Consider the following 6,960-nt stretch of genomic DNA (forward strand, 5'->3'; position numbering starts at 1 on the left):
CCTAGTGATCTTCTACCCAATATAATAATTTTGCTATGTTAAAATATGTTTACATTTTTACTACAAGCTTAAGATGGTTATTATACAACTGCTACAGGTTTACTATTAGCTAGTAGTCTGACACATTTTATAAATGAAAAAGCATTTATTTAGAAGTTTAAGATTTACAGCTGGTTTACAATGGTTTTACATAGGCTGATACATGTGTGCAACATATTTGCTATGGCAACGTTACAAGATCAACTGGCTTTACAACAAATATCCTTTAATTTTAGGAATTTGTGTGAACCCAGTTGTATGCTGGGTAACCTGTTTAGCAAGTAAACTTACAACTAGAATTGATTTTATAGGAGTGCCAGCCATTTTCAGTAGAGCTGAAACTAAATGAAGAATTTATTTCAAACATCAACCATTTGGGTTTGTAATCCTGAACTGAAAGGTCTGTGTAGAAATCTCAAGTGTTAAACCTGAAATTTGAATTCAGAGCACAATCATCTGGCATCTTTTTCATGTATATGCCTACGTTTGTGCTCACAGTGAGTGTGTGTTGGGAGCAATACACAATTTTCATGCCAGAATTCGAGTTTTGACCACCAAAGACAAAGATAGACCATAAGGAAGACAACCTTAAAGAGTATGGCATATTTCAAATTTGAGGGGCTGGTGGAATTCTGATTAGAATTTTTGATATAGATACTAAGAACTTTTCCTGATTTTTGTAAATTTGACAATGTGTCATTTCTGCTCTCATTTACAATACATTTACCAAAGTTTTTCTATTTAATGAAACACTGAGATTCACTGAAGAATTTAATAAATATTGGACTTTGTGCATTGAACTCAGAGAGTAATTAGCCTTAAGGGTTTTGGAAATAGTTCTAAATCTTGTGATTTGCTGATGAAATCCAGTTTCCAAAGGAAAACAGCATCTGTATTTGGGCCAAGATGGCAATTAAACGTATAAGATAAGTTCATCTATAAAGATACCTTTTGATTGGTAGCAAAAACAATTAAGCATAGAACATTCTTGATTTCTCAGTACATTTACCGAGTCCTATAGTACTGGATTGCTCTTTTTCTTTTTTTCAAACTGAGGCAAGATCCCCAACATCCTGGTGTTAACCAGAACTAAAGCTTCTCAAACTGTTGATCTCTTGGGGAGACAAAGCAGTATTATGTTTTCAAAACATTATTGAAACAAGGATAACTGAGAGAAAAGGGAACCGGAGGGGAAAGGATCTTACAGTGTGATCCTATGCATGTCTGTTCAGAAGTAATTTCCATTGAGTTCAGTGGGGCTTACTTCCAGGTAAGCAGAGGATAGGATTACAACAGTTTTTTTAGTACTCTGGAGCAAACTGGTACTTTGCCAGCTTGTTTTTCCTTGGCTACAGGGATCAGGTAATCTGTTCCACCATCTTGCCTCACATTCTGTACCAGAGTAACAGTTTCCATTTCACAAGATGGAAATTTTAGCAGCTTTGGGTTGGGAGAAGCCACTGGGGCACCTTTAAAAGCTGCTGCTATTTAGAGATGTATCACATTTATAGAGGTCATAGGCCACAAAATTACTTACTCATGAGTAACAGGTGTTCCAGAGGATCATGTAATGCCACTTGTGTAGAAATAACTAAAAATCTTGGAAATTTGCAAGGACAACAGAAAGTCTGCCTGCCCACTCTTTTTGTCCACAATCTATAAAATATCCACCCCATTCCCTGGGAATTCAGGGATTCCCAGATCAGTCCCTTGTAACTCTCCAAGTCATTTTTCACATTTTTCCTCAGGTTCTATAGAGGTGAGAGTTGTGCATTTGCAATGTAGAGGAGGAAAAGTGTCACATGGTAATTCAAAGATTCAACCACAGTCAGATATGTGGGTTCTGCTATCAACAGTTATGGCTTTGGACTAGATATTTGGTCTATTCCACATAGAAGAGTCCTGCTACTTGATCCTTCAAAGTTTAAGGAAATTTGGATTTAAAATGGGAACATACCTCCCACCAATGTTTCTGGTGGACAGTTGTCTTTAATAAGTAGAATAAGGGTTTTTAGCTTCTCTTTTGAGCTTGAATAGATGTAATGATGAGAGACTATGAAGAGCCGAGTGAAAAATCTGGAACTGATTTCTCTCTAAAATAGAAGACAATACTCCCATGCAACACTGAGGACCTCAAAAAGAAGGTTCTCATACAGTGTTATCAGCTGAGACCCTATTTTTAATGGGTCATGTTCATACTATCCATGAAAGAAAGCACATATCAGTAACATATTAACACCTTCTTTATACAAACTGGAGTAATTTTACTTCCTAACAGAACTGTTGATCCAATGTCAGTTTTGTAACCTGTGGATTTTTTTTTTTTTTTACTAATAGCTTCCTATGGAGATACAGAAATCAATCTCCTACTTTGCAGTGGAGAGGGATTAAAAAATGAAACCAAAAAGAAAACAAATAGACCAATAACAAGAGTAGGCCATGTTTGGTTGCCCACCTAAGGGGCATGGTGGCCATTTTGTTTTGTTGCTAGTGTGTTTTCGTAGTTGTAGTGTTGGTAGAATTGCACATTCATCCTCATCTGACTTCCATTTAGGATATTCCCTGTTGTGTTCACCTCCTCAAATTAATCTTTCTTCCAACCAAACTCCACATCTCTTATTTTCAACTGTTTGTGTCAAAGAAAAGAGATCCAGTCAAAACAGTGGCTGCAGATTCTGTTTAATATGCCCCATTTATTGTTGTTCATTTAGGGTCAGTGAAAAGCCATCTCTCATCTTCCTTTCCCCCAGTATCCTGGGGTGCTTCCAGATAAAGTCCTCCCAGTTCTAGATTCTGGGGTCTTTCCAGAGAGAGGGCGCTATACAGCTATTCTGACATTTTCTCCTTAATATTTCTTTTGTGTTTCAAAAAAAAAGTGGTATTAAAACACAGGAGGGTTACAAACTGAAGAAAATATTATCTGGAGTTCTCCCTTGTCAGCTTCTGTGCATAAGGCAGGGTGATTGCATAAGAAAAGCGTAGTCTGGAAGCACCCCTTGATAAATGCCATGTAGGCCAAGAAGGTGGATGACATTGAATTATTGGTCAAGTGTTGTGCTGCTGTATTTCAAAAAGTACCCTTTCACCTAACATCCATCCTCTACATTTTGGCATCAGCAAGTATGTAGGTGCCTAGGTCAATGTGTCCAGCATTAAAAATAGGCCACTTTCACGTTCTGAAGAGTAGTGTAAGTGTACTAATTGAAGGGATTGTGTAAAGTGCAGAAAGCTTTGTAATGTTGACGTGTGTTGTTTCTAACCCTCCAAACCATCCCTTTTAGTGGTGCTGTCCTTTGAAAGATGCCTCCACTCCCCTTTTGAAACCCATTTTAATATTGATGTATTTGGCCAAATAGTACTCTTGTCTGTTAATAAATGAGAGGTCTCTATATTTCAAATGTGTTGCTTCTCCTTGTCTTTGCTTGGGGTTGTAGTGCAGTGGGTCTACTAGCGGTCTGCAGTTGAAGAGGAATTGACCACTGCTAATTTGAATGGGTATACACATTCTTTGCCTGGCCAAGAATTCATGATTTAAAACATCCAGCCAAAATCACAGGTCCACAAACAGCCTTGTCCACATTGTACCATGGATGAGGGATTAAGGAATCATCTTGTACATTTGTTTCCATAAATTCATGCCAAGGTAAGTGGAGAAAAATAGCCCATTTCTTTGTTCATGATGAAAATGAATCACGCCAGGTTTACTTCAGAATGCAAATAGCAACCATGTCAGTTCCATTAATTATCCCTGCCTTACATGGAGCTAAATGAGTGGCCTAAAACTTGACCCAAAGCAGTATTTTGCAATGATGAAATGCAGCATGTTCCAAAAAGGCTGTTGAACATTCATGCTGACATTTATTATGCACCATGAGTGCCTAACTTGTAATAATCCCAGCCTGGAGCTGGAGCACATGTGAGGCAAGTTAGGGCCACCTGTCAGAACAGCCTGTGTGGAGCCCAGGGGAGAACACGGCCGACTCTGCATCGTGCAGGCTGCTGCATTAAATGTCTTTTGGCCTTGGCAAATCCCTCCCAATCCCAGAGTAAAAAGGAGCTTTGTGATACAAGGATCAAGAGTGCTCTCATTCCTGGAGATTTAATTTGTCTGAGACAATTAGAGAAAGGAACATAAGAGAATCAGGACGAGATAAAAAGGGGAGCGTACGTGTCGATGATATGGAATAGATATACAGGGATGAAATGATGTGGAGAGTCACTGCAGAAGGAGAAAATAAGTAAGGTTACAATGAAATGCTTAGAACAAGTGTAACATAGTACTTAGACTGGGGAAACCACAACTGGGCATTTCTTTTACTGTTGTTTTTCTGTGCTGTCAAGTCATCTCCAATTTATGCCCTCCAAAATAACCTATTCATGACAGGTCTGCTCAACTATCCCAAGTTCAAGACTGTAACTTTCCTTTAAGGAACCCATCCCTCTCATAACTGGTCTTCCCTTTCGTCTTCTGCCTTCAACTTTCCCTAGCATGATTGTCTTCTCCAGGGAGTCTTGCCTTAAGTAGGACAGCCTCAGTTTTGTCATTTTTGCTTCTAGGGGATACTTTTGCAGGAAAATTCAAGTACTCCAGAACTCTTAATCAGGCTAGATGGTTCAAACAATAGTAGATGGAAAAGAAACAGAAAACTTCAAAATTTAGCCAGATGTGGCTATGAGGTCTGCAGTTCAGACCCAGTCTCAGAATGGTAGATATTACAGGCATCAGATTACACTTAGTAATGCATTCTGGGAGTAAGACACAATTCTTGATCTCCATTTCTGAAAATATGTTAGCTGTAAGTCAAAGATATCTCTTGCCTTGGACAATACAAACAAGTTCTCAAGTCAACAGAGAACAAAATTAGAGAGAAACATGATGGTCTTTATATTAGCAAAGCTGGAGAGGAATTTATGGATGGCCACCTAAATGAGAAGGAAGGACTCAGTGGAGAAGAGCCTAATGCTGGGAACAATTGACGGCAAAAGAAGAAGAGGATGGCAGAGAATGAGGTGGGTAGATGGAGTCACAGAAGCAGTCGGCATGAGCTTAAGTGGACTCCAGGGGATGGTGGAGGACAGGAAGGCCTGGAGGAATGTTGTCCATGGGGTCGCGATGGGTTGGACACAACTTCGCGACTAGCAACAACTACTAGGTTATGAAGCCAAAGTCTGAATAGATAGAGATTTCCAAACTTTAATTGTTCCCAAACAAAAGACCAATCTAAGTTGCAGGTGCAATCTGTTAACTGCAACACCCACCATGCTTCAGTGGTTGTGTAGTGGTGCATTCTGAAGTGCAGGTCTCATACCAAGGGTCCGTGTAACCACATGCTCAAAGAGAGTCTAACAATGCAGGCATCTATAATGAACCATATCAACCAACCCATTCTAGCAATTTTCATCTTCTCCTGGAGCAGGTTTTTTGCTATGCACCCCCTGAGCATTTTAAACTCTTTTTACATTTTGTATGTTAATGATTTTATATTAGGTTTTATTTTCTGTATTTGTGACAAGTAATTCTGGTGAATGGCCCACAGAGCTTTGGCTTTGGGGCACTTTAGAAATAAAATGATTATTATTTTTGTAAGGTTAATGGGTCTTATTTGCCCATTCAAGATTAAACCACACCACAAAGGGCCAAAAGGAAAAATACATTGATGCTAGGAACATTCATTCTAACTAGCTGTTTGTGAAGATGGAAGGAAAACTGAATGGGTAGGTGAATATCAGCATTCCTGTTCATAAAAAAGGGGTGGTGCTGAATCTTGCAGTCCCCGACTTCACTACACCACTGCCATTCATCCTCTCCCACCCCCCAGTGATTTGTTTATGAGAGTATGTCATCCTATACTCTTTGGAGGAACAGTGGGATATACAAGAACTATATGGTAAAAAATGAATGTGGAATCCATTTCTGTTACCTATTTTGCTTCAAAAATCCTTGATTCTTACATCATTATCTCCAGTGTGATAGACAGTAATCCAGTATATGAAGTTCTTCCTGACCTGGAGGATGTAATGAGAGAGACTTCACCTTCCAGATTTTACCAATTATCCACAAGTGATCAAAAAGATGACCATCCTGTTATGAGCGATATGAGCCAGGTGGTTTACGGAGCTTGCATGGAATGGGATAATGGAGGATGACTGAGCAAAACAGGGCAGGTCCCTGGGCACTAGTGCTGGAATCGTTGGATAATAGTAGTTAGAAAGCACTTGGAGAAAGACGGTGGCATTTTAATGGTTAGGGTGCTTCTGTGGCTCATAACACTTGAAAAGAATTTCTAATTTGTTGCTATAGGGACACTGAAATGGTCTTAATTATCCACAGTGGTTTGATGTCCATATGGCCATCCATATATTATTGTTTATATGCTACATATGTTACACTTCAAGCTTGTTGTGTATTAATCATTGTTGTTTTCCATTTAAATTGTATTTGTTTTCTAATGGCATACATTGTTATGAGCAGAGACTTCAAAAATGAACATTCCAATCCCTTTTTAGCAGTGGTGGAGATAGCAAGGGATACATGATCTGCCAAGAACATGGTCTGCCAATTAACCCCCCAAAATGCCCTGTTCTGCTCCTGTGCTTTTAACAGCAGCTTGATCTGGAGATATTTGCTATTTTTGTGTGTGAGCCATTTTGGTAGTTTTATATAGAACAGCCTATAAATATACTAAATTAATAAAACCAGCAGGTGGTAATGTTTATCTCCATGTTGCAGATATCTTGCTATACTGCTTCCTGAAGATCAAGCTCCAGCTAAAGGCACAGGAACAGAAGAAACCGTTTTTTTGGGGGAGCGGGTGGGGGTGGGTCTGCTCATAATCCCAGTCAAAAGATAGAGGGCCCAACCATTTCAAAGCCTGGCATCTCTAGCCAGAACTGTATACAGGATAAATGATCCCAAGATAG

Source organism: Varanus komodoensis, unplaced genomic scaffold, assembly GCF_004798865.1.
Source record: "Varanus komodoensis strain SLA01 unplaced genomic scaffold, ASM479886v1 scaffold53, whole genome shotgun sequence".
Taxonomy (NCBI): Eukaryota; Metazoa; Chordata; class Lepidosauria; order Squamata; family Varanidae; genus Varanus; species Varanus komodoensis.